Below are 27,980 nucleotides of genomic sequence, written 5' to 3' on the forward strand. Positions count from 1 at the left end.
TAGAGAACTCTCAAGGCAGCTGGACTGTCCCCTGTGGGATGCCCCTGCATGGTCCTTCCTTAGCAATGTGATGTCCTAGTTGCCATGGAGAGAAAATGTGGGGTACAGAGTGGAATACCAGCAAAGAAAATGATCTTTCCTGGAAATGATACCAACATTTGTGCCATACTTCTAGGAGGCAGGAATGCACCTTCTCACATACCCAGAGGAAGAGCAGGACCGGTAACCAGTGAACTGAACTCATGTCTGCCGACATCTCAGCTCCGTGACTTGATGATGGGAGCAGCAGCTCAGGTAGTAGCTCCCCGCCCCTACCACTATAAGCACCTTATTCTGACTGTTAAGTAGTCACTACTGTAATCCTAGCTAAGAAGCTTTGTGTAAGTATTAACTCTTAAAAGTGTTTAGAAGTTTTCAGTGAATGAAGTGTTGAGAATGGTTTTTATTGTCAACTGATCCAAATTTCAACTGATAATCAAAATGTGAGCTTTAAAATATTAGCTGCTCAGAATTTGCCAATTACATTGGTCAACTTTATTTTCTGTCTTAACTTAGACGTTCAGACAAATGCTTCAGGCAGAAGCATCTATAGTGGGTTAATGGTGGCTCCCAGAAAGTGAAAGTCCATATCCTGGAAGCTATGATTGTGACTCTATGTGGAAAATAGGTCTTTGCAGATATCAGTAAGCTAGGAATCTGGAGGTGAGGCGATCATTCCGAGTCAGAGTGATTCCAAAGTCCAGTGACATGTGTCCCTTTAAGAATCCAAGAGAGGACTCACGCAGGGAAGGCCATGTGGGAAGGGAAGCAGAGAATGCGGACAGCCACAGGGTCTGCAAGAAGCGGGGGAGGGTTTCTCTCGAAGAATTTGGAGGAGGCGTGGCCTACAGACACCTGGACTGTGGATCTGAGGTCTCCGCAGTGTGACGGGACACATCTGCATGGTTCAAAAGCACTGGCTTTATGGTAATTTGGCACTGAAGAATCAGGAAATTAATACAGTGTCCTAAGCTTAGGCTTTCTAGAATGAAAGATATAAAGAATACATAGTATTGGGTAATACAGTTACTGAACGAAACGAGCGGTGAACAGTACATTAGTCATCGTCATGGGGGAGTGCTGGGGTTGAGTGCACGGTCCTGGGGGTGTATCCAGGGGTCCGAGCTCCAGCTTCTGTGTGTGGAAGTGGTTAAAACTTGTGGCCATTAAAAACATCAGTCTTCTCTACTAAAGTGAAGCTGTAGCAAACCCCGCCCTGCTTTGTGAATTCAGTGAGGTTACTGAAGTGCATAACTCAGCAGAGAAAATTTCAGTTGTAATGACATCAAGACAACACTAAATAGAAATAAGTTCTGAGCCATGTATTATAATTTCTAGCCATTTTCCACTTAAAATGGACTTCATTTACTGAGGGTCTTAGATTTGTAGTGAAAGGATAAAGGGCCTATGAGCTATGAGCTGAGCAAACAAAAATCTTGTCTTTCTTAGGGAAAAGCTCAATGGCTTCAGATCTCTTGTTTCTGTACATTAGTGTAGATCCTACCTTTAGAGAGGAAAAGTGTCAGGAAAAAATGCTCACTAAGAAAAACACAAGCATAGTGAAACGAGAAAAGCCCTAAAAGCTGATAAAATAATTGAGTCTCCTCTCATGCAAATCACTTCCCAAGATCCATCATAGCACAGTGACTGTATTCCAGAATGATGTTACTGTTTTTCTAGGGCTGCCTTCCAGAACTAACTTTAAACATAACTGAAGAAGAGGAACAGCTCCACATCTTACCATTCTTCACAGACATGGTTTCCATAGAATACAGAAGCCAGAGAGGATGCCAAAAATCACAGAGAAACTGGGAAGAAAAGTACGTCACTCAACTTTGAGGTAACAGCGGCATTTTGTGTGTGTGCATGTGCGCGCGTGTGTGTTTGCATGTGTGTGTACGTGTGTGTGTGTTTGCATGTGTGTGTGCACATGTGTGTGTTCCCCCAGAATATCACCCTTTTCGTGCTCTAGTAAGTGGAAGTTTGAAAAATCTGTAAGGATGAAATGTGAGTCAGGGTAGCCGAATTTTCCCTTTTTCAGTTGTTCCTGGCATACTGGAGGCTGAAAGTTAAGATTACTGTGGGTGGGTGCTGTTCAGTTTACGATTCTGAAGAACTTGGATGGCTGAGTCATGTGTGTGCCCTTTGAGCAAAGATTTTACCTGACTTACATTGAAAGAGGAGGGGAGACAGCAATTAGGAATCAACATCCAAACCTACACCACCCCCCGCCCTTGGGGTTCATGCTGATGCTGGAAATCTCATTTTGTGCTCTTTGGTCCTCCCATAAAATACTATGCACTCTTGGTGGAAATTTTCTCTCTGTGGACTTAGAAGTAAAACCCATGCGTTGTCTGTTTCTTCTTCACTGACTTCTTCCACAAAAGCGCAGGAAGACTGTTAGGTTGGGTGCTACAACCTCAGTTTAACAGGCCCTCTCAATGCCTTCAAGGAGAAGGAGCCAGTTGAATGGTGAGAAGTTCTTTGGTATGAAACATTATAAACCTTGGTAGGATGCAAAACCCATGGCATAAATTTTAGGGAGAATAAACTAGGACAGAAGGCATATTATGAACTCTGGGAAGCTGAAGAGACTAAGAGATTGCCATCAGAAAATGCCAGAAGTGCATGTCAATTGGGACCAAGTTACAATCAGCTGCTAGATGTTGATTCGGCTAGATTTCTCATTGGCAAGAACTCATCTGCTTAATCACTTCTGCAGGCTTCTGCGGTTGGATGTGCCATAAGTCTTACATCTCTGTGCTCAGAAGACTGCTGGTAAAGTTATCGAAGCATTATCACTGGGCATTCATGGTCACTGAAGTTCTCAACAACCCCACTAACCAAATGAATCCCCATACTTTGCCCTCCGTGTCCCCTAAACCTTCTGGCATCCCAACTCCTAGATGGGTACCCATCCATACTCACCACACTCCTCTCGGAATATTTCCTTCACTGACTTGCTTTAACTGAACCTTGGTTGTCTCCCGCACATCCTCCTCTCTGGAAAATCGGCCAAGGACAGGGCATTTTCCTCCTGCATCTCATTATTTCAAGGACGGGACGTGGTGTAGGTTTGGATGTTGATCCCTAGTTGCCATTTCATGGCTATCTCCCCTTCCCTCTCAAAACTCCAGCTGCTTCGAAGCCCATGACTTTCTTCTCTGCCATCCCCTCTCACTGCTTTCATCTGCTACCACCATGAAACATGTGGCCTCCCATTCTACTGCCTTTTAAAAACCTTCTGATGCTATCATTGGTAAGAATTTCAGTTTTCATATGCACAAGACGGTCAAGTGATTTTCAGTCCCTGAATTTCACCTTCAAAAAGCCTCTTCTCACACTCCAGTTTCTATCTTCCCTGACCAATCTTTGAGCTTTGCTATCCATAGTCCAGGTGCCCCACCCCCAATTCCAAGCATCCTACTCTTTTATATATATATATTTTTAAGATTTATTTATTCATTTGAAAGATGGAGAGAGAGAGTGCTTCCATCTGCTTGTTCACTCTCCAAATGCCCTGTGATAGCCAAGGCTGGGCCAGGCTGAAGCCGGAAGCCAGGATCTCCATCCAAGTCCCCTATATGGGTAGATGGGTGGCACAGACCCAAGTACTGGGGCTATCCTACACTGGCCTTCCCAGGCGCATTAGCAGGAACCTGGATCAGAAGTGGAGAAACTGAGACTTGAGATGGCACTCTGAAAGTTGATGTGGGCATCCCAAATGGCAGCTCAGCCAGCTGTACCTGTGGTTACCCCAAGAATCCTGTTTTTTGACCACTGCCTGCTAGTCTGGCTCGCTGACAAGATACTTACCCAGATTTTACCTTACCAGCACTAAACTCAGATATCATCTGTGGTGTTTCAGTGCACAGGAGGCCCTATTCCTGTTTCTCACTGTTTTTTCCACAATAACTCCTTTGCCCAAGCAGATCTGAAATTGACACTTGTTCAAGGGAAGAGTCTCTCGTTCTCTTCTTTCTATTTCATTTTTTTCCTTACCTTCCAGACCTCCCTATTGGATAGAAATGTAGTCCAAAATGCTTGAGGGAAAATATGACAGCATTTCTTCATGGATCCATTCTTGTGTTTTGCATATGTTTTACTCTTCTCAATTTAAAGAGACTGATATTATAATAGAAATAATAATAGCAATATTATCTATGTAAAGTCTTAATGTTTTTGTTGTGGTGATTTCTGTTGAAAAGATAGCTGGGCACATAATGATGCAGTTTCTCCTTTGAAAATAATTTATTTACACTGAGAACTGCGAAGGAATAAAATAATGTGCAATGAATGAAATATCATTGTTTCCATAGTCAAAGAACACAGGTCTTAAAATGTTAACAACTCAGCACTTTCATATTCATTTTAAATTTTGCAAAATGAAATTTCCTATCAGTACCTGTCAAATAATTTAAGATTCTCAGGAGAAGAAAAGTCAGAGTTAAAATAGATTCATTGTCTGTCACTCTACATCCATTTGTTCAATTTCTGTTCCTTCCTCTTTCCCACCAAAGACACCCATTCTTTATTTTACCTTATCTCTATTGCATTTTAACATGCATAGCCACACATTCAGGCAAAGACCAAATTAACATAATACAAATGTACAGAAAAGTGCCATAACTTGGTTTCTTAGAAACAAAATATGAATATGATATGTTGCTAGACATTTGTATTAATGTGTATGTGCTTTTCAGTGATTGAGTTTCTAAAGAATTTTTTTAGCTCAAAACTGATATAAGTAAATAAATATGTGCTAACTGATTTTCTCCATTGTTAAGTAAAATCCAAATATTCTACAAAAATTGTATATGGCTTATAAAATTCTTATTGACTTACATCCTCATCAATACACCAGGTTATATTCATTTATGATTATCTATATGATTAGACCCAGAAGATTCGTCATCTGTCAAAATAATTATCAGGGCTATTTTGTCTTCTGCTTGATGCTTGTTTCTAAAAAACTGAGTCATCTGCAAATGACAGTAGACAAAATCTGATACTATCGGAAATACAAGGATAGGTTTAGATATGGCTAGATCCAGGAGCACAAATTATGTAATCAGCTGTTTCTTTTTCATTCTTCTTCCCTCTCCCTTGAATCATGAACTCCCATCACCTCCACCCCTTTAATCTTCCCCATGCTTCTCTTTGGCCCCCTTGCTAGACTCCTCTGTATGATGCCCGCACACATGGATAAGCTGGTGACTTACAACATCTTAAGGAAGGCAATCTGCCTAGGAAGAATTCTGTTACTCTTCTAAATAGTTAACAAAATTTTTAGAATTAATTCTCACTCACAGGACATTGGCCACGGGCCTATCCATGAACCAATCACCATGGCCAGAAAGTAGATTATTCTCATTAGCTAAATCTGTGTAACAGGTCCATTTCTGGAACCCAGGGATCAGTTCAAATCCTCCCTAATTCATATGGATGAGAGAGAAAAATTCTCTGAAAACTTTATTTAAAAAATAGATATTAGATAGTCTGCGAGCAATGTTGCATGCTACGGAATGCATCTGTAGGCAACAAGAGAATTTTTGGTTTTACAGCTGTGTACTCTTAGATATGCGGAGAATGTTGGATTCATTGGTCCCACTCCCTGAGTTCTGAATATTTGTGGAACCTCCACAATTGCTTAATACAAGCACTCCAATCAAATATTTATCCATTTTGTTTATAAAATGCCAGTTTCCAATCAAGTGGGAAGATTAGACAGAGAGAGGCTATTCAAATAGGTTTAGATTTTACTGGATAGGAGAAATAATAGCATTGTGTGAATGGGTCAAGCTTAAAACGATATTTTTTGAGAAATCTGGAACGCCTAATCATTGATTTCTTCCCTTCTCCCCTTCAAATTCTTGAGAATTTTGTGTAGACAGTGTTTCTCCACAAACACCTAATAAAAAGGGGAATAGGAAGGAGAGGCAAGGATTTTAAGTAGATTTTTGAGTTGTTACCTGGTTTTTATCAAACTCACACTCTGATCATCATTAGCTTGCCATGATGTCTTTAAGGTCTCATGAACATAAGATAATGCTTATTTTAATGACTACTGAAAACAGGTTGGTTTTGAAACCAGTTTTGAGTCTCGAAAGCTGAATCTCTTATCTTCTCTGAAAACAAAAGATTTGCTCAGTTCAGCCTTTTGCCATTTAAATCGAGCAAAAACACTTTTAGGTTTGTCAGAACCATCCAATCATGTAGAAGAAAACTTGAAATTATTTCATGTAAGTTGTACATTTGTGACACATAATGACAGATTTCACAAATGTATATTGAGAGAGAATTTATGTGGCAAATAGCCTAGTTATAGCTGACATTTTAATGAGATAAAATGTTCATTATTCGTTCTTTTGAAATGTGCCTAGATGTTTTACAAAGAGGTCAGTCTTGTCTGCCCATTTCCAGAACTTTCCAGAAGGGAAAAGCTGTAGAGTTGGCCAGAAGACTAGGTAGCTCTAGAAGAGCATTTGTAGACAGTGCCACAGACGAGGCAGCCAGCCAGGTGGGGCGAGAACGCATACAAAGCTTTGTCTCCCATGTTGTAACCTCCCTTCGAATTATAGGCCCATACCCTCTCGCTCCTTTCTAAAATATTCTATTGATGATTCCTTCCCTGGACAAAATAAAACCTGACCCCTTAGCTCAAAGTGAAAACCTTCTATTCCATGCTTTTCCTTGGGTGAGGCATACTCCTCAAATCACTGTTTCTACAACGATATTACCGTGCCCCCTGCCTAGAATCTGCCCCCTCCTCATTTCTACCTATCAGAGCTATGCCTGTATTAGATAACTCACCTTCTCCATAAAGGGTTTTCTAATTCTCATTGCATCTCCATCCTGGTCCCAGAGGAAGCATATTCGTTCTCAGTCATGCTTTTAAAATACTTTTTTCTGTCTTTCTCACAGCATTTATCACTTTCTTACTTGAATTATAAGAGTCTACATGTGTTTCCATATGCATGTGTACATGTACATCATGTATCCTATACATACCTGAACATCTATAATGCATAATGCATGTATGTGGGCAAGTGTGTATGTACATACGTAGTTAAATCCTATTACTGAATTGTGGGATCTTAGACAACGGGATTGTCCATTTCATTAACTCTCCTTTTAGCAGCATCTAACACTGTACTTTGTACTTGGATGTTGCTGTGGTTGAGGGAGGCAAGATCACTGCATCATCAAGAGATGTCCTGCTAACGGATCTTTCAGGGAGCTCACCAGATTGAAAGAATCATTTCTGGTATTTCAAACATGTGAAATAAATCAGTTAGAAAGACAATTTTCCAATTCCTTTTGTGCAGTCGTGAGAACAAAACAGTGGATCTTGGAAAACCTCTTTTTCAATTGCAGACTCTTCTGAGTTTGCGATAGAGAAAGGTCTTACTTGGATAAAAGCTAATTTGTTGAATAGGGTGGGGGAAAATAAATTGAATGATTTTCAGTAACTCCATAACTGTTGCCTCAACTTTGAAAAGGTGGATGAATCTAATGCTGTTGTTGATGAATTCATAAAATTCAATCCACCTAAGTGTCTCTATATCTTAAGTTTTATTACATACCACCCCTATTTTCTGGCATTGCTGAAGCTCATACTATATTTTATCATTCAAACCCATAGGTATATTTCAATCCCTCTACTGGTGCCAGAAGAAAAAGAACTTGGCAGTAGCATTCCATGGAAAATCCATTCTTGGATACCCTAGGACACAGCAGACGCATGGGGCACGTGTGCGTTTAGCAGACAGGTTTAGTGAGCTGTTCAGCAGCAGAGAGATTAAGAAGTTGCACTCAGTAGTTTCATAGACGCTGACGTTATTCCACTTCTGGTAAAAAGCATTCGTAGGTTAAAAGTCTGGTCCGTTTTTAACCATGTACGGTAATTTAGACACTTCAATTTCAGCAGATCTGTATAATCATAACCATATTCTCAGAGCGTTTGGAAAAATCTATCAGAATAAAAACATGATCCAACACGTGTAGGTGTTTTCACACTCCCAAACAATATTCTACATTCTGCAAGCTGGGATCTGGAAGAAAGTAAAGCAGTTGCCATTACTTGGTAAATGTTGTACTTCAAATGATTTTAAACAGTAAATGTTTGGGGACAACTCTTGCAGACGACTTGTCCAAGGTCTGTGTTATCTGTCAGAATGTCCCTGGCCCCTGCTGCCCTGCTGTCGGTTACAGGACCCTTGACTGAGCTGCACCACCGCCTTCCCTTCCTTTCTCTTCCTTCAATTTCTGCTTCCTAACTACCCCTATCTGTTCTGAAGTCATCCTCCTCCTCCACTTCCGGGACTCTGGCCTGGATCGATGACACTTAGCTCTTACTTAGCATTAATTCTGTTGGAAATAAGGAAAAACAACTTTGTTTTGGCTTTTTTTTTCTTTTTCTTTCTCTAGTCCCCTCTACTCCCTTTTTCTTCCTGTAGCCTTGGTTCATCCTTTCTTCTCTCCTCTCCTTCTTTCTTTTCTTTTCTTTTCTTTCTTTCTTTCTTTCTTTCTTTCTTTTTTTTTTTGAAGAAATCAGGTAATAATTCTTTATAGTTTGGATTTCTTTAAGCTTTCAAATAATATGTCTGGAAAAAATGTGTTTTTTAAGAACTAATCCCAATAAAAATTGTAGAAATGAAGCACTGGCTTTCAAACATTCTTCCTAGTATACAAATAATTTGAATACTTCGATTTCTATAGGACCTTAGGGTGGGAAAATACAATAAAAAGAGAGAGAGAGAGAGAGAGATTGACTTAAAGTGTTTCCATTCTCTGGTTCACTCTCCACATAAAGCCAGGAGCCAGGAACTCCATGTAGACCTTCCAGGTAAGTACAGAGACACAACTGCTTGAGCTATTACCTGCTGCCTCCCAGGGTGTGCATTGGAAGGAAGCTGGAATCTAGTGCAGAGCTGGGACAAAAGCCCAAGCAGTGGGGTATGGGATGTGGTGTTCGAGGCAGCACCTTAATCACTGCTCCAATGCCATCCCTCCCTCTTAAAAAAAAAAGAAAGAAAGCATTCAGTTGTTTTAAATATGTTATCATAAAATGTCCTAAGTGGGTACACAAAAATTTTTCAAAATGACTACTTTCATGAAGTGGGATTAAACACAACGTGTGGAGATTGAGAGATAAGATAGTTCTAGAAACTAAGACTCACACTGGATTTAAAGTATATGCATTAATTTAATTTAGTAATGGCAATAATTATTTTAAAATAATTATCTATTCTATTTCTTTTTTAAACGCAAATATTTATGGTTTTCTCAATGTCGTCTCACTCAGTAGTTATTTTAGGCCCTGCTTTGTCCTTCTTGTTTTCTCGGCTCATACTCTAATAATTCCTTTTGAAAGATATTTGAGTATGGCAGCCAGAAAGTAACCAAAATGATGGACTGGATGATGATTTCGTTGTTAATATGTGTACAGGTATCTGCATATCTATTCATATTTTCAAATTAGGCAATATTTAGTACACAATATTTGGCATAGCTCATATCCAGCCCTAAGACATGCACTAAATAAATTATGACAGCCACTAAAAATTGAATAAAAGAGGATTTTAGTAGGAGAGAAGTCTAAAATAAGAATAGAATAATTACTTTCTACCCAGAACTGAAGAGATATGATCTTTGTTTTTATGTTGGTTTTTCTGACCTATCCTGACTACACAGAGAAAAAAGTCTAGCATATTATTCTTCTAAACATAACAGAGTAAAAAAGTGCATTTAAGTAATATTTATTATTTTTCAAATACATGATTTTTCTACTTTATAATAAAGAAAATCTACTTTTCTCAAGAAGCATCTCATATTTTAAATTTTTAAAATTGGACCACTTTAATTTTTCAATTTTCCCCTCTGGTGATGTTGAAATGTCTGAAATAGCATCGTAGAGGGCCAAGAACTTGCTTCCCTCTCTCTTCTGAGTTCCTCCTCCCCAAGACTACAGCTTTGTGGTGACGTCATGGCAAGTGAAGAGTATTTCCTGAAGCAGTAGGGGAACGTCGCAGTGGTCACAAAGGTAAAGAATGGCAGATCAGGTGAGGACATCCACATCTTTGCAAGTTGACGACCTTGAAGCAGGCGAAGTCCTGGAACTGGCGAAGTGCAAGAGGCCAGACACTGCCAGGCATGGCTTCGGTGCTATGTAAAGACGTTGACTCAACTCTGAGTCAACACATGACAAGCTTATGTGGAATCTGATGAGAAAGCCCTGTGGAACGGAAGCTTGTTGGGCAAGGAATTGTGAGCCTTGAGTTTCAGCTCCATTTCCACCACAGAAACTAATTAGCTGAGTGACTATCCATAACCTCCCTGCTTCCCAGGTTCTTCATTTGTACAATGAGAAGATTAATCTACATCAAAAGCAGGCTTTATGCTCTGACCTTTTGTGATTGCAGGGAATCTCCATGGGAAATCTGAAAGATAACATCCAAGAAGAAAACAAGACAAAATATGCTACAGTCTGGGTTATTGACATTTTCTGAAAAGTGTTAATACCATTGTTGGTAGTTGATTTTGGTCTCTCTCATGCTGGGGAGGAGTTCGTCATGAAGCAAAAAGTGCTTTAAGGCAATTGAAAGAGGCCATCATAGGAAAAGGATGACTGGAGATCACCTGTGTCAACAGGGCAGAATATGAGATCATATCTGCTTCCCTTCACTAATGAAGATTACTTTGATATTGAATGGCTCAGACTTGCAAAATTTCTCTTCTTTCAGTGTCTGTAGGAAAGCGTAGCAAAAGAGCTAAAACTGATCAACCCTTAAATATTCAGTGTTGAAAATGGATGAAAAGAGTTCCAAGTAGCGGATAGTTCAATGTTTTAAAAATGACTGGAAATGGTCATGAAAGTCAGTATTCCCAATCCATATGGTACTTTGGGACTCTGATGCTTAATGAACTTGTTTTAAAATGTGTGAAGTTCTCTGTTCAACTTAGAATATCTAATTGATTCAGTTTCACTGCTAGGAAGAGAATTGAAGGAGGTGACACATGGAACCTGCAGCTACCACCTTCCATTATGGTGCAAGTACAGTGTGCTTCAAAACAAATGCTCAGAGCAGAATTCCTCATCTCAGTAAACAAGAATGGTTCTTACCATTTTCTTTATTTATTTGAGAGGTAGAGGTCTAGACAGGGAGAGGGAGAGACAGAGAGAGAGGTCTTCCATCAGCTGGTTCACTCCCAAATGGCCTCAATGGCTGGAGCTGGGCCTATCCAAAACCAGGAGTTAGGAGCTTCTTGAAGATCTCCCACACAGTTTCAGGGGCCAACCTCTTGGGCCAACATCTACTGGTTTCCCCGGGCCATAGCAGAGAGCTGGATCAGAAGAGGAGCAGCCAGGACATCATCTGGTGCCCATATGGAACGCCAGTGCCGCAGGTGGATGCTTAGCCCACTACGCCAGCTCCTCTCTGTTTTAACTGACATGGGAGACATGAATAGATTTTGGTCTGGGCCCCACTCTGGTCTTGCAGCAATTTAGGGAGTGAACCAGTGAATGGAAGATATCTGTGTGTGTGTGTGCGTGTGTTTCTTTCTCTGTAACTGCTTTTCAAAGCAGAGCTGATGGGATGAGGGGGTTGGAGAGACAGATGCGCATGCACACACACACATGCACACACAGACACACACACATTCTTCCAGTCTGCTGGTTCACTCCCTGAGTAAGAAACCAGGAACCAGGAACTCCATCCTGGTCTCCCAACGGGTGGCAGAGACCAAGTAATTGAGCCATCTTCTGTTGCTTTCCCAGGTGCATTAGCAGGAAGTAGGACGGGAAGTGGAGCAGCCAGGACTTGAGCCAGGAATCCTACATGGTATGTTGGTATTGCAAGCAGAGTCTAACCCACTGTGCCACAATGCGCTGGTTCTTACTCTTTTAGCAACATTCTATTGGGTGTGGAAGGATTTCAGGAAAAAAAAAAAAACTGAGATTCTCAGGACACAATTGTTCTTTGCATTTTCAAATTAAATTCAACTAGAGTTAGCAAGTTAAATTTTTTGAGGTTCGATTTATGGAATTTGAAAGGGAGAATCTGTTTTCTGGAAAATTCCTGTGGAAAGTTTAAAATTAAAAGTTGAAGAATTCTGCTCATTAAAATAAACAGAATTAAGTGAGTGCCTTAGACAGTGACTGTAATTTACATAGTTTGGGAGATAATTTTTTTGCAATTAAAGTTTGTTCCTTCATTCAACCTATACCTTAGGAGAAAAATCCTAGTGTTTGGAATGTGAAACAAGGAACAGTGTGACTACAGAATAACATAGCTGACTTTGTCATTCGGTGCTGCTAATGTATTCCTGTAATGAGAATTATTGAGATGATAGTTGAAGAATGCGCTGCGGCTTGGCTTGCCTCCCTTGCCGCCCTCCTGGTTGCAATAACACTGGCACGCTCCTGCGATTAGGCACTCCACTGACTGTGAGAGCTTCCTGGCTCTATGCCGGCCAGAAATAACACCACTGAGTGCTTTTATAATACTTCTACTTTGGTGTTAAAAAACAGGAAAGGGAGAGGCATGTCAAAACTAAATTTTTTAAAAAATGAACAGAATCAAAAGAAAATAGAAGGGTTTCCCTTTGCTGTGAGAGAACATTGACTCTGATTATTTAGTAACCTGTTTTTGAAGACGAAAATTACCCTGACATGATCTCCAAATGTCACAAAATTGCTGCTCATTTGTCTCTCTGAACCTGGGCTACTAGGCTAAGGTGACAGTGTTTAATTGACCTCTCTGAGCTTGTCATGAGCTTCATTTTGTTGGGAAGAGAGACGCTGCCTACTGACATCAGTTCTGAAGATCAGATCCAGTATCTGTGCACTCTGAGGAAGTTTCCTGTATTATGTAAGATTGAAATAGTAAAAAAATGCATACTTTTTCATTTTGTTATTGTGTATCTCGTCATTGACAGTCAACATTTATTGAATATGTATCATTCAGGAAAATGGCAAATACTATTCCAGAGTCCTAATCCTAATGCGTTCTAAATGGCAAAAATCTATTGTGAATAAAAACAGTAACATTTTTCAAATTTTGAAATGGACTCTCAGGAACAGATGATCTTTTGCCTTTTTGTGTTTCCCTTTTTGGAATCTGTTGTCAGGGAGGACAATAAACATATTCCTTGTGTCTGACTATCCTGAGATTTTCCTCTCTTCCTTTTGAAATGGCACCGATTTTCTTCTGACTATTGTTATTCCTTCCAGCAGGGCAACCTTAGGCTCACAGCATACCACAGTAAATGCTATGCTTTTTCTTTAAGGCTTTTCTAATTTTTAATTAAAAAGAAAAGCTAGATGCTTGCTGATCACCTACAGGAGTGTGGCTCTCCATGGTTACCTGTCACTCAAAGAGCCCCGGCTCTGAGGAATGCTAATTAGCCCTGTGAAAGCACCCTCATTGAACTGGAGCGAGGTGCAAGGCTGCCTTCATTCAGAGCGGTGTGGCCATCTGAATGGATGGAGCCATCCTGACAATGTGAGGAAATAAAGGGAGATGGGAAGGAGAAAGAAAAACAACAACATTCCATCTGCCATTTTTTACTCTCAGTTTTAAAGTGATTATCAGATGTAACCTGGATACCATGTGAATGCCAAAAAAAAAAAAAAAAAAAAAAAGGGAGAAAGAAAAGAAAATTGTTTTCTTTAGCTATAAGAGAGTGAGCCATGGCGCCTGCTTGACAATGATCTCTATGGGTGGCAAATGCATTTGAACTGTATAAAAATCAGTCCTCTGAAGCCAATGCAGATGATCATAATGATGAGAACAGGTGTAGGTTTGAGGGCAAAATAGTATTTATTTTAATGAGGATGGTATTTGGACCCAAACAACTGACCTTACAGGAGTGCCTCTTGGTTGTATTTCAGAGAGAGAAAGCTTTTGGCATTGCAACGTCAGTCAAAGACGTGCACACTGACATTTAAACAATTTAAAAACAAATATAAAATTTAGTGGAAAAAAATCTTAGATGTTTGCATACAGTAAAAGAAACAGAACTAAGATAATTGTTTTTCAAACAGATTTTAAATTTCTTCTTTTTAAACTAATTTTTAAATATTAACAAGGGAAACAAATAGTTGCAAAATGATGACATACTTGACATAACAGGATGGTGTAGTATTTCATATCATTATGGGATCCCAGTGTTTTGGAGCTATAGAAACCATAGGTATGTTAAAAGAAAAATGTTAGGCAAAGAAATTTAACAGACTTTCTTTGAGCAAGGAATGACAGACAAGTCAGGCAGCCCTCAGAATTAGATGGTTCACAACACTCTAGTCTACATCCTAGGCAGGTAGTATTTATGCACAAAAAATGTAATGCCAGTGAGGCTCAGAAATAGCCCGATTGGTTATGGCAATGAGCTTACTGTATTTGAACGTAATCTGATTCATTGGCCAACTGCGACTGAATGAAGCTAGGCTGTTGTGATTGGCTGAGGCTCACTTATTGGTTTCAAAAGTTTATTAAGTTCAACTTTCAGTTAGTTTATGTACCAGGTTGGGTTGCAATTCTTAATACAGTTCCTCAAATTATGGAAGCATTCTAAGTACAAATTTAGTTTAATGGGTATAACCACACACAATGCCCAGGAAATTAAGGCTTAGAGAAGCTGTCACTAATCCCAAACCACATAGTAAATGACAACTTAGAGCTTGGAACAGAATCCAAGTCCCCTGACCCCAAGGGTATCATTTTGGATAAAGAGTGCCAGGTAATAGATGAAACTGTGATTTATTTCTAAGGTGAAACAGTAAACGATGCGAGACCCACAAAGTCAGAGGATTTTATCTTATCTTTGTTATAATGCAGTGTTTGTAGCACTGTAGTAGTGCCTGGTGAACCAATTTATTGTTGAATAAATACATAAACAAGCACATTCTTTTTTTGGAAACAACACAAAAAGCTTTGAGAGGCAGAGTGAGAGAGAGAGAGAGAGAAGAAAGAGAGAGAGAGACAAAGAGAGAGAGCGAGAGAGAGAGGTCTTCCATCTGTAGATAATCACTCCCCAAAGGCTACAACAGCAGGGGCTAGACCAGGAGCCAGGAACTCCATGCAAGTCTCCCACATGGATGGCAAGGGCCCAGGTACTTGGCCATCAATTGCTGCTTTCCAGGCACATTAGCAGGAAGGTGGATTGGAAGAAGAATAGACAGGAGTTGAACTAGCACATTCTTTTTTTAAATTATTATTATTAAACTTTTATTTAATGAATATAAATTTCCAAAGTACAGCTTATGGGTTACAATGGCTTCCCACCTCCCAAAACTTCCCTCCCACCCACAACCCTCCCCTTTCTCGCTCCCTCTCCCCTTCCAATCACATCAAGATTCATTTTCAATTCTCTTTATATACAGAAGATCAGTTTAGTATATATTAGGTAAAGATTTCAACAGTTTGCCCCCATATAGCAACACAAAGTGAAAAAAAAATACTGTTGGAGTACTGAACTAGCACATTCTTAATTACTATCTGGTATTTAAAATGCTACACCACTCAATAAGGCACTTTAGCATCCTTCCTTCCTTCCTCCTTCTCTTTCTTTCTTTCTATTTCTCTTTCTCACTCTCATTCATGCCGAATATTGAGTGTGATTCAGGATAGAAGTTGAACTGGGTGTGGTGGCTTTGATAAATGCCTATTACTACAACAACTGGGAAACACCGCTATCCTCCCTTACTTAGCCGTGTGTTATAAACTGGCTGCTGCTTTCAGAGAAGCAACTGCAACATAGGTAAGCAGCGTACCTTGGAAGTCTGATATGAGAATAAAAGAAGCACATTAAAACAGAAACAAACCCAGGAAATAGGTACTACATTGTAGGTACACATATGATACTAATTCTTACAAGTAACTCATACGTTTCATATTAATATACCTTTTACAGAGGGGAAATGAAACTTCAAAATGTGCTAAGATGGTGAGTTAAAGGAGCTAATATTTCAGCCCAAACAAGGGCAAAAGGGAAGGGTCCACCGCGCTCCAGACCTTTTATTCACTTCCAATGGGGAGTGGTTACGTACTCGGATTGGCAGGTGGGCATACAGGTGAGGTCAGATGGGGGCGTGAGGTCATGAAAGGGGGCAGAGTGAAGGCATGGTCTCCAGTTCACAAATCTAATTGATTTAATCCTTGTATCAAAGGGACATATTAAGATAGTGCTTTTTGCATAAAAAGTTCTCAATGCCCATTTTCAAAAATAATCAAAGAAAGATCAAAATTTAGACTGTTTGATTTTGGTTATGCAGTGAATGCTGTGACTGTCTCATTTTGTTTTTTCCTTTTAATGGTATTGCCTAATGTGGAGCAAGGCTATTATTTTAAAGTAAAACAAACAAACCAGAAAACAGCATCATTATAACTAATGGGAAAGTATGCTACTGTGTAGCACAAGAAATAACATATGTTCAGAAAAGAAAAAAAATTAGATGGTTGTGAAATTTCTTCTCAAGGTCAGCGGGAAGGCAACAAGAAAAAAATGAAGAAAACAAAACCAAAAAAAAAAAAAAAAAACCCAAGAATTGAAAACCTGTCAAGTGGAGGGTACCACACCTCTTCCCGCCTGCTAGGTGAGAGGCCGCACCTTGTCCACCTGCATTGTTCAGGTGAAAGGAATGTGATAAGGATGCCAACCTTTCTCCACACCCTTAGCATTTGTCTTCCACTCTGAAGTAAAAATGAAAATTAAAAAACATTGACTTGGCAAGAAAAAAACCAAACACAGCATTAGAACTCTAAAGACAACAATTGTGAAAAATCCTTTTACGTGCATGTGTAGGTCTGTGCTTTTTCTATCTTCTAAAAATGACTCAATATTATTGTTATCAGACATAGTGGATAGAACTTTCAACTTCTTTATCAAGCGTAAGAATGAACAAATGGAATGTTCATTAACAACTGATAGTTCCAGAATTTTGTTTTTTGTAACATTGGAGAAAGCTGTTTTTGCTGAAATCAAGAAGGTTTTTACCAGTCCTGAAATTTAATTCTTGTTGTTCTTTCAGAAAAGTGTATAACCATTGTTCACATTCTTCCCCCTTATCTAATCGATTTTAATTTCCTTCCTCTGGCTTTTAAAATTTAGATATTTAATTCCTTCCATATTCTGTTTTTCCTTTTTTATACTTTGCTTGATAACAATTTTTCCATATATTGTTACCTCTTATAATATAAGCCCTCATTCTCCCATGTATTTCACTGAATAAATGCTAAAACCTTACCATATTGCCTGTTTAATGCAAGCTGATATTCAGAATTCTTACCTGAATAGACAGCAAGGACCTTCAACATTAATCCTAAAATTATTAATAAAGCGAGCTGATAATGGACTGAGTGATGATGTGACAAAGTTCTGGCCAAGGAGATGTAAATGATCACAATGCAGGCAAGTTCTAGAAGTGTGGTGTGTTGGCCCCTTCTTATTGACCCCTCCCTGCTAGTAGGGACAAGGACCTGGTGCTGACCGCAAGGATGAAGTCAACTCCTCAAGAGTAGCAAAACCCCAGGACAGAAAAGCATCTGTCCGAGCTTCTAGTTACTTGGTGGGACAGCCACACAGTAACTCACATGCACATATAATTTTAAAACATCCTAATAAAACAGAATGGCACTCTAATCAAGTTCTAAAAAAAATTTTAAATATTTTTAAAAATCCTATAAAATATTGAATTCAATTTTACTATCTGTGTGAGCAGGCTTAGCTTACACTATAGTGACTTTGCTACATATAAAAGATGTAGTTTTTAGAAACTGCTTATTTATTTGAGAGAAAGAGACAGAGAGAGAGAGAAAGTGACAGAGAGAGAGAGAGAGAGAGAGAGAGAGAGAGAGAATAACGCTCCTATTCACTGGTTCATTCTCAAAATACCTGCCATGACCAGGGCTGGGCAAGGCCTAATCTGGGAGCTGATAATGAAATCCAGGTCGCCCACTGTGGGAGACAGAACCCGAATTACTTGAGCCATCAGTGCCCACAATCTGCATGGGCAGGAAGCTGAAGTTAGGGACTGGAGCCAAGAACTGAACTCAGGTACTCTGACGTGGGACGTGGGACATGGGCTCTTTAACTGCTAGGATAAACCCCCCACTCCTGAGAGATGTGCTTTTATTGAGATGAACAAGACATGTCTTAACTAGACTTCTAGGCGATTTACATTGTATGATAGAATTGGTAACATATTGCAATCGAGACAGTAAAACAAATTATTTTGGGTGAAAACACTCAATTAGAATCACATATTTTAACAGGAGGAATCAGAGAAGTTTCTTTTTTTTTTCCTAAAGATTTATTCATTTATTTGAAAGGTAGAGTTAGAGAGAGAAGGAAAGACAGAGATCTTCCATCCACTGGTTCAGTCCCCAGATGACCTCCACTGCCAGTGCTGTGTGGATCTGAAGTCAGCAGCCAAGAGTTTCTTCTGGGTCTCCCACGTGGGTGCAGGGGCCCAAGGACTGCTTTCCCAGATGAATTAGCAGGGAGCTGGATCGAAAGTGGAACAACTGAGACTCCAACGGGTGCCCACATGGGATACCAGAACTGCAGGCAGTGGCTTTACCTGCTACCCCAGAGTGCCGCCCTCCAATCAGAGAAGTTTTTGAAACAATGATTTTGTTGTAGCTTATGGAGTTCCTCATCTTTGGGAAGTGAATTATGGTGTGCACTTGACATCGCTGAGGAGTACAACCAAGACCTTCCTGAAGACACTAATTTAGAGACACAGCTTTTGCATAAAGCATGTAGAGTAGCCACAAGTCACAGGTAGCCTCTTCAGATCTTTGACAAGAATAAGCTGCTCATGAGGATGGAGAGAGGAGACAGGGGACTCAGGAACTTCTATGAGGCTCCTTGGCTGGTTACAAAGGCAACACCACATGCTCGGACAGCAGCTCAGTGGTCAAACTGGTGCTTCAGAACAATTGGGGTGGCTCTTGTCAAAGATGCTTGAATCGTAGATTTTGTAAAGCTATGGATCCACTGTCTGGCGTTTGACTCTTCCTTTTGATTCTTGGGGGGAGCCGTTTCCTGCAGATTTTACATAATGGCCCCTTTAGGAAGGAAGCCAGGCACACCCAGGACGAACCACGGTTCCGGGCAGCTCTGTAAATGTGATGAAAGGCAACCACAGTCATTGCTGGCTACATGTATTGGATCTACCCATTAGAAACTTAGGTGATTTCTCAGTTTTTTGCCGTAGCCTTACAGATGGTGCTTGGGAAGTACTAAGCACTAAAGGTTCTAACACAAAACTGAAATGTTGCACAAGGTAAACATTTTGCTAACACTGGAACTAACATTTTGCTACTGGAACTAAACACTTCCAGTAACTCAGGCAACTTCCTAGTTAGTGCAATTGCTAATTGGAATCCTCAGATAGTAACCAGAAAATCCTAGTGGTTAAGGACTATGGTAATCATTCAACAACAGCAAACTGCTGAAACATAAGCTGAGCACAGTTATGCTAACTGAAGGGTTCCAAAAAGAATTATTGTGGGAACCAAGTCTTTCTGAGGGAGAGGGGAGGGCTGGCACAGGTCTAACATTGGCATAGGTCTAATTTATTAAGTACTTACCAACATTCAAAAATATGCTAGTATTTTCTGTGGATTATTTCCCTGACTCTGTGAAGTAGCTACTATTACTGATTTAAAAAGGAAACTGAAAGGTGGAGTTTGATGTAGCAGTTAAATCACTGCTTGGGGCACCCGCATGCTGCATCAGAGGGCCTGGGTTCAAATTTTGACTTTGTTTCCAATTCCAGTTTCCTGCTAATGAAGACACTGGGAGGCAGCAGGTGATGGTTTAAGTACTTGGGCCCCAAGAGCAAGAACAGTCTTCACTTTATGAGAGGCTAAAAATAAAACTTCTGAGAAAAGCTACATGAAAAAGATGTTTTTGGACAATTTCAAGTTTAATGAGGAAAATCCATCAACCACAAACCACTTAAAAACTATTTGATGATATTCATGTATCAAATGATTGCCTCTCTCAATCGTTTCTTACAAACCAACATTTATTTGCCTATTGGATTCTAACACTCTTTCATTTAATGTGCATTTCATTAGCACTTTTCATTTTTCATGGTTTAAAAAATTTTAGGATCAACTCTACAGTAAGTTATGAAAGGAATTGAGGTAATAGGTACAAGATTAATTGATAATTAATCAAAAATAGTATGATTAAAAGTAGATTCTACCCAGTTATTAAAAACGCTTCATTCCAGCTCCTGCTCCTGGCTCCTGGCTTGGATCAGTCCAGTTCCGGCCATTGCAGCCATTTGGGGAGTGAACCAGCGGATGGAGGATCTCTCTCTCTCTCTCTCTCTCTCTGCCTCTGCCTCTCTGTAACTCTGCCTTCAAATAATTAAATAAATTCTTTAAAAAAATGCTTCGTGGCTGGCGCCGCGGCTCACTAGGCTAATCCTCCACCTTGCGGCGCCGGCACACCGGGTTCTAGTCCCGGTCGGGGCACTGATCCTGTCCCGGTTGCCCCTCTTCCAGTCCAGCTCTCTGCTGTGGCCAGGGAGTGCAGTGGAGGATGGCCCAAGTGCTTGGGCCCTGCACCCCATGGGAGACCAAGAGAAGCACCTGGCTCCTGCCATTGGATCAGTGCGGTGCGCCGGCCGCAGTGCGCCTACCGCGGCGGCCATTGGAGGGTGAACCAACGGCAAAAAGGAAGACCTTTCTCTCTGTCTCCCTCTACTGTCCACTCTGCCTGTCCAAAAAAAAATGCTTCGTTCCTTCATTCTTTTTCTAACATTTAGAATGAGAAATTTTGAGTCTCACTCTGTGACACATTTTAGGCATCATTTAGTACTTGATGGTTTCAGAACAATGATAGAATCTGAGCATTCCCTGTGAGTTTATTGTAATGATTCTGAACCTGCGTTTTTCCTCATTGAGGAGGAAAATTCTGCCCCAGTGTTTTGTGGTGGAGTCACTTTTCTATACCTTCCAAGGCTTCTCTCTACTGGGGCCAACAGTCTACACTAGGAAATAGTTCTCCTTTGGTCTTGAAATTAGTCTGTGGATTTTCAAATACAAAAAAAAAATTAACTTCAAAAATAATTTTTAAAATTCTACAAAACTAATACCAAGAGAAATGCTTTAGGAATAAGGCACATTGTTCTTATCTCACTAGCAGCATGTTTAGTGAAAACCCTGTATCATCTGGGACACTGCTGGAGGGAAGAGCAGAAATGATGTCCAGTTAATGTTAATAAGGAAACTGATGCTTAACATTCTGATTTTTTTTTAACTGTAGTCTCCACATGAGTCTATAAAACAGAAACAAAATTACAATTTTCCTGACCAGCCGCTAGGAGTTCACAAGAATGCCACCATTCCCCACAGCAGTCATTCATTCACACATCCAGGACCAGGAAACTGAGGTGCAGTTTATGCTGGCCACGTGGGACTACATTCCAGCTAAACACAGATCTAGGAGATGGGTGACTTGGCATTTAGTTCTTCTTTCCACAGAGTGGCCACTAAATTCATGAAAGCTCATCTTCAGAATACTTAGCTTATCCTATGCTTACCTTTGTTGATGAATTTCTTCAGAACCTTCCGTGTGGGTCTGTGGATAATTCTCCATCATTACATTATGTTGCAAACAGGGCCTAGCTAAGTGTATTATGTTACTCGGTATGAGAAGGAGAAACCTTTTAACTAATAAAATTCCTGCCTGCATGAATTTCCCTGGCTTTGTATATAATTGAATAACATCCGCCAACCTCTGTTACTTAGACATCTGGAAGAGCAGAACCCCTGATTTCAAAATATGCTTCCCCCTTTAGCGCAAGGATCCAGTACAATAATGTTATAAGGACTATATTTCGTTCTGGTTTATACACATACACAAACATATATATATTCACTCATGAACATAGCTATATAAATATTCAAAAATAAATCCCCCAAATGTCCATCACTATAGTATTGCATATAACAAGCAATGTTGACTTCCAAAGGAAACCTAAATTTTGCTTCAGGATTCAATGTATGTAATTATCAAACTGATAAAATTTGATTTTAATGCAATTATCACTCTAAGAATTCTTTAAGATTCTTTGTTTTTCAAATCACAATGTGTCTATGGTCTTTTTTGGGCACATAATTAATCTAGAAGAGGAAATGTATGCAAATTATAATTAAGGTAATAGGCATGGAGGCTGATTCACACTGGGAAGGAGTTAAATTGAAAAAATTCCAGCCCGGGCAGGATGCCACTTGGAAACCTAGAACTGGCCTGCCTTCCCTACCGTAGAGGCTTCCTGTAGGGAGCAGCAGAGGCAGGGGTGTGCTGGGGTCGTGGCCTATAGGGGGCGACGGGAGGGAAACCCAGAGGCTCCCACCTGAGTGTATACCCAGGAGTGAGGCATTTCAGTAATGCATCCATTCGAACAAACTGATAGGGAACTTAACTCAGCCATAATGGTGGAGTCAGTAGTGTGGTCAGCAAATCCTGTGTAACCTGACACAGCTGTGTGTTTCAAAGGACATTTTGGCTACTTTGTTTTTAATTAAAACTAAAATCCTATTTAAACATATTAACCAAATGTTTAGAGAACAGGAATCATATGACATGCTTAAAGAATAAAAACACAGGACAAAAGACTTAGGTTGCTAAAAATTGGCCATTTCCATAATTACTGTTGTTTCCATGTAAATTTTGTGTAGGAACTGTAGGGACTGTCTATTGCTTCCCTTGGATAATTGCATCTTTTAAAATTTTATTTATTTGTTTTCATTTTATTTGAAAGGTAGAGAGAAGACAGAGATTTTCCATGCATTTGTTCACACTCCAAATGTCTGCAGCAGCCAGGGCTGGGGCAGGTCAAAGTGAGGAGCCCAGAACTCAATCGGGGCCTCCCACGTGGATGGCAGATGTCCAAGTACTTCAGCCACTGTCTTCCCAGGGTGCACGTTAGCCAGAAGCTGGATCAAAAGGAGGCAGTCAGGACTTGAACCGGGTACTCCAATATGGAATGTGTGTGTTCGAGTAGAGACTACCGCTGTGCCTCATGATTGCCCCAGATAACCGCGTCTTAGTATTAATGGATTCATAGTCTCTCACACATTTATTAAACAATTAATGTAAAGTGACCCAATACTTCAAAATCGCTTTCTGACACTTTGTAGTTTCCCTATATGCATGTCAAAAATAAATGAAGGGATGAGTTGATTATTATTAATTTTCTGGATAATCACTTTTAAGGTTTGGCTGAAATGTAGAAAGCACAACTCAATTTCTTTTTTTTAAAATTTTTTTGACAGGCAGAGTAGACGGTGAGAGAGAGAGACAGAGAGAAAGGTCTTCCTTTTCCGTTGGTTCACCCTCCAATGGCCGCTGCGGCCGGTGCGCTGTGGCCGGCGCACCGCGCTGATCCAAAGCCAGGAGCCAGGTGCTTCTGGTCTCCCACGCGGGTGCAGGGCCCAAGCACTTGGGCCATCCTCTACTGCACTCCCGGGCCACAGCAGAGAGCTGGACTGGAAGAGGGGCAACCAGGACAGAATCCGGTGCCCCGACTGGGACTAGAACCTGGTGTGCCGGCGCCGCAGGTGGAGGATTAGCTTATTGAGCTGTGGCGCTGGCCAGCACAACTCAATTTAAAGTGTTTTTCTCAGTGGAAGTTAGAACACAGAACATCTCTTTCTTATTAATTCTTTTTAATCTATTATTTGATAAATAAGGACATAAGCCTCATATTTATATGTAAGTATATGTATGTATATGGTTGTAAAGGCAAATTCAGTTTTATAATAATTTAATTGATAGGCTGAGAAAGAGAGATAGAGACAGAGATACACAGAGAAACAGAAAAGAGAGAGGGAGAGGGAAGAAGGGGAAGAGAGAAGCTGAGGGAGGGCGGGAGGGAGAGAGAGAGAGAATCCACCAGCTGGTTCACTCACCAGATTTCCTCAGTGGCTGGATCTGGATCAGGTCAGAGCTGAGGTGGCAGCTCATGCCAGGTCTCCCACACAGGTGGCATGAAGCTAATTATATCCCACTGCCTCCTAGGGTCTGAATCACCAGGAAGCTAGAATTAGGAGTCAGAACCAGAAATCAAACTCAGGTCCTCTGAGATGAGCCACAGGTGTCTTAAGCCTAGGCGAAACTCCCACTCCCAAGAGAGAAATTTTGAGTACACAAAACAGATGGAGGGATGCATGTGTATTGGACCAGACATATATCTCAAGGTCTAGTCACAGACTCCCTGCAGTCCCTAGGGCAGGCTGTTCCCCAGGGCTGCCTGTGTCCGGCCCTGGCTCTCCCTCAGCTCTGGCTGTTTTCTCTGCTTGTCCCTCTGGCAAGCTCTCATTTGCCCTAAAAGTCCAGCTCACATGTAGGCTTCTTCCTGAGTCTGTTCTGCCCTTCTTGTGAGGGTTAGTGCCATGGATATATTCTACAAAATTGTACAGGCATCTGAGAATATTTTACATTGCATCTGTTGCATATCTGCATGTCCCAGTATCCCATGAGCTTCTCCAGGACAAGACAGTAGTCCCCAGACTATCACTGTGATGTACTACAGCAGAGAAATACAATATCCATTAGGATTAACAGTGAACTCAGGGTGGGGCGCATGGCTGTGGTACAACGGGTTAAACTATTGCCTACAGGGCCAGCATCCCATATGAATCCCTGCTGCTCCTCTTCCCATCCAGTTCCCTGCTAATTGCCTGGGACAGGCAGCAGAAGATGGTTCAAGTGCTTGGGCCCCTGCACACACATGGGAGACCCAGATGAAAGCTCCTGGCTCCTGGCTTCTGCCTGGCCCAGCCAGGGCCAATGCAAGCATTTGGGGAGTGAACTCTGTAACTCTGCCTTTCAAATAAATAAATCTTTAAAAATGAACATACATTTTCTTTTTTTTTTCTTTAAAGATTTATTTATTTATTTGAAAGGCGGAGTTATGAGAGAGAGAGAAGGAGAGGCAGATAGAGAAATCTTCCATCCGCTGGTTCACTTCCCAGTTGGCTGCAATAGCTAGAGCTGTGCCGATCTGAAGCCAGGAGCCAGTAACTTCTTCCAGGTCTCCCACGGGGGTGCATGGGCCCAAGGACTTGGGCCATCTTCTACTGCTTTCCCAGGCCACAGTAGAGAGTTGGATTGGAAGTGGAGCAGTTGGGTCTCAAACTGGCACCCGTATGGGATGCTGGCACTGTAAGCGGTGGCTTTACCCACTACGCTACAGCGCCAGCCGCGAACATATGTTTTCAAGAGAGACAGTTTTCTAAAGAATGCTTAGAAAGCTTATAAACAATTCACAATAAAAGAAATACAAGAAGTTCATAAACATGTTTAAAATGCTTGATCTGACATAACTCAAAGATTATTATGAAATAAAAATAAAAATTATAATATTTCAAGTAATTTAGCAGCTTGTGTGGAACAGGTTCAGAAAGAGATTCTTCCTGCTGTTGTGAGAGTGAAACTGGCTACAATATAAAAATGGTAAAAATGGGGATAAATATTATGATCCTAAAACTAGAAATATTGTTTTGTCCCAGAAGTTCCCTATCATTAGAAATTCATCATGGATGCAGTATAGTATGTAGTAATGTTTATAATGAGAGAACATTTGACACACCCTCAACATCCAAAATTTTAAGAACATTTAAATAAATTAATTTGTGAAGTAATATGCAGACATGAAAATGGTACCATGAAAGAATGTCCACTGACATAAAAATTTAGAAAACATGAGGTATCTATTATAAGACATTATTTGCTCATGTAAGATATGGGCACTATGATCCCATTTGTAACATCTCCCCACCTATCAGAAGAATGCAGAAGTATTGATCATATACTAAGATGCAGCAATTAATTTGGGAAGATGTTTTTCACATTTTGCAAAATTTCTCCATATGTTAAGAGAAACATTTAATAAAGTTAAAATAACAATTGCTAGGGGCAATCATTGTGGAGCAGCAAGTTAAGCCACTGCTTGAGACATCCAAATCCCATATCAGAATATTTGGTCTGAATCCTAGCTACTCTGCTAGTATTCCTGGGAGGCAGAAGGTAGCAATCCATGAGACTGAGACCCTGCTACCCACATGGGAGATCTGGACGGAGTTACTGGCTCCTGGCTCAGCCCCAGCTGTTGCAGGAAACTGGGGAGTGAACCAGTGGATGGAAGATCTCTTTTGTCTCTGTCTCTCCTCTCTATGATAGGCTACCTTTCAGTAAACCAGTGAATCTTTTTTAAAAGTTTGTGGGGAGGGCTGGCACCGTGGCTCACTTGGGTAATCCTCCACCTGCAGCGCTGACATCCCATATGGGTTCCGGGTTCTAGTCCCAGTTGCTCCTCTTCCAGTCCAGCTCTCTGCTATGGCCCGGGAAGGCAGTAGAGGATGGCTCAGGTGCTTGGGCCCTGCACCCGCATGGGAGACCAGGAGGAAGCACCTGGCTCCTGGCTTCAGGTCAGCGCAGCGCTGGCCATGGCGGCCATTTGGGGAGTGAACCAACGGAGGGAAGACCTGTCTCTCTGCTCTCTCTCTCACTGTCTAACTCTATCTGTCAAATATATATATATATATATATATATATATATATAAAGTTTGTGGGAAAATGGTATCAAAAGGTAAATATTTAAACATAGCAAGTGCTTTAGTTAATGACTAGACAAGGGGGTAGAGAGGATTCCTTTCCTGGGAACAGATGGAGCAACAGGGCTGAGAAGAGTGTGGCAGGGCTAGGAGCAGTCCTATGGCCAGCACAGGTGGGAGATTGGTTCTGAAGAGAATAATTAAGTAAATAAGTAAATATACCGCATTCTTCTAATGACTAATTCAACTTTTATATCTTTGACAGGAATGAAGCAGAAATGACATGGGTTCATCTTCCTGCACCCTACCAGGGAATCCATTGTACCTATGTTTGCCCCATAAAAGTGATGTTGATTTTGATCCCTTGATCAAAGTGGAGCTTCTAGTCTTCTCACAGTTGCATTCTGGTCTTTGTAATTTACAAGGATTTTGTGAGGCCACATTTTGAGACTCTGTAGTAACCCATTCCTCATCAGTATTTCCAATTAATTGATTAATATCAGTGCGATTTCATGAATTATCATTTTATTCAATGGTTATTATCTGCTACTGCCATCTCTTCATGTTCGTTTTATCTAAGATTTTTGCCAGAGAGAACAGCTTCAGGATGATTTCTGTGTCCTTATGACAAGTCCCTGTCATTCCTTGAGCCGTTCCTTATTTTGTGGCAAATCAGAAGTTCCCAGTTTCTTGGCTACTTTTGCTTTGCCCATCCTGGAATCAGTCATTGGGGCAGGGAGCTGTGGAGGAGCTTGGTTTTCAGAAACCAAGGCATGGCTGCTACCAAGGACACTACTAATCTCACTGCCGTCTTGATAGACAGGGCAAGGGAGTAAGTATAGGTGAATACATACATGCATATATACATGTACACACACTTATATCTGTCTTTGTTCTTTATTTGACTATATATACTGAAAAACCATGAGGTCACTTAGTATTGCCAATTCCCACTCAATGCTACAGTTTTCATACTATTGTTATTCTCTTCCATTCTTTAAGGTCTTTTCCCATATTAGCCCCATTATTCTTAGTTTATTTACTCATTTCATAGGCTTGTTCACATAACCAGTCCCCTATTGCTGGTCCTCATCCATGCTCTCAGACCTAGACATCTCCCCAAGGCCAATTCTGAGGGTACCATCACCCTCTTGCCATCATGCATGTTTCCTTCCAGGATGCCAGCTCTAAGATCTCACACTGGGCCACTACATGCAGGTTACCTGGCCCTTTGCAGTTGGATTTATGTGTGCGGGGAGAAAGAGGGAAGAAAGGTAAGATAAACTGAAAAGAGATGAGGAGGAGAAAGAACAAAAGAAAGAAGTTACATGTTGTTATCATGAAACTAGAAAG

General features: G+C 40.7%; 1 long non-coding RNA gene across 2 annotated transcripts; it reads left to right on the top strand.

The window, feature by feature from the left end:
• Window positions 1-27,933, top strand: LOC133773681 (uncharacterized). Of its 2 annotated transcripts, none has more exons than XR_009867954.1 (3): window positions 1-294; window positions 1,720-1,879; window positions 26,893-27,933. It is a non-coding gene; the product is annotated as an uncharacterized LOC133773681 (long non-coding RNA). The 2 variants fall into 2 exon arrangements; XR_009867955.1 differs by lacking the exon at window positions 26,893-27,933 and adding an exon at window positions 11,822-11,890.
• The last annotated feature ends 47 nt before the right edge of the window (window positions 27,934-27,980 follow it).

This window comes from Lepus europaeus, chromosome 14 (genome assembly GCF_033115175.1).
Source record: "Lepus europaeus isolate LE1 chromosome 14, mLepTim1.pri, whole genome shotgun sequence".
Taxonomy (NCBI): Eukaryota; Metazoa; Chordata; class Mammalia; order Lagomorpha; family Leporidae; genus Lepus; species Lepus europaeus.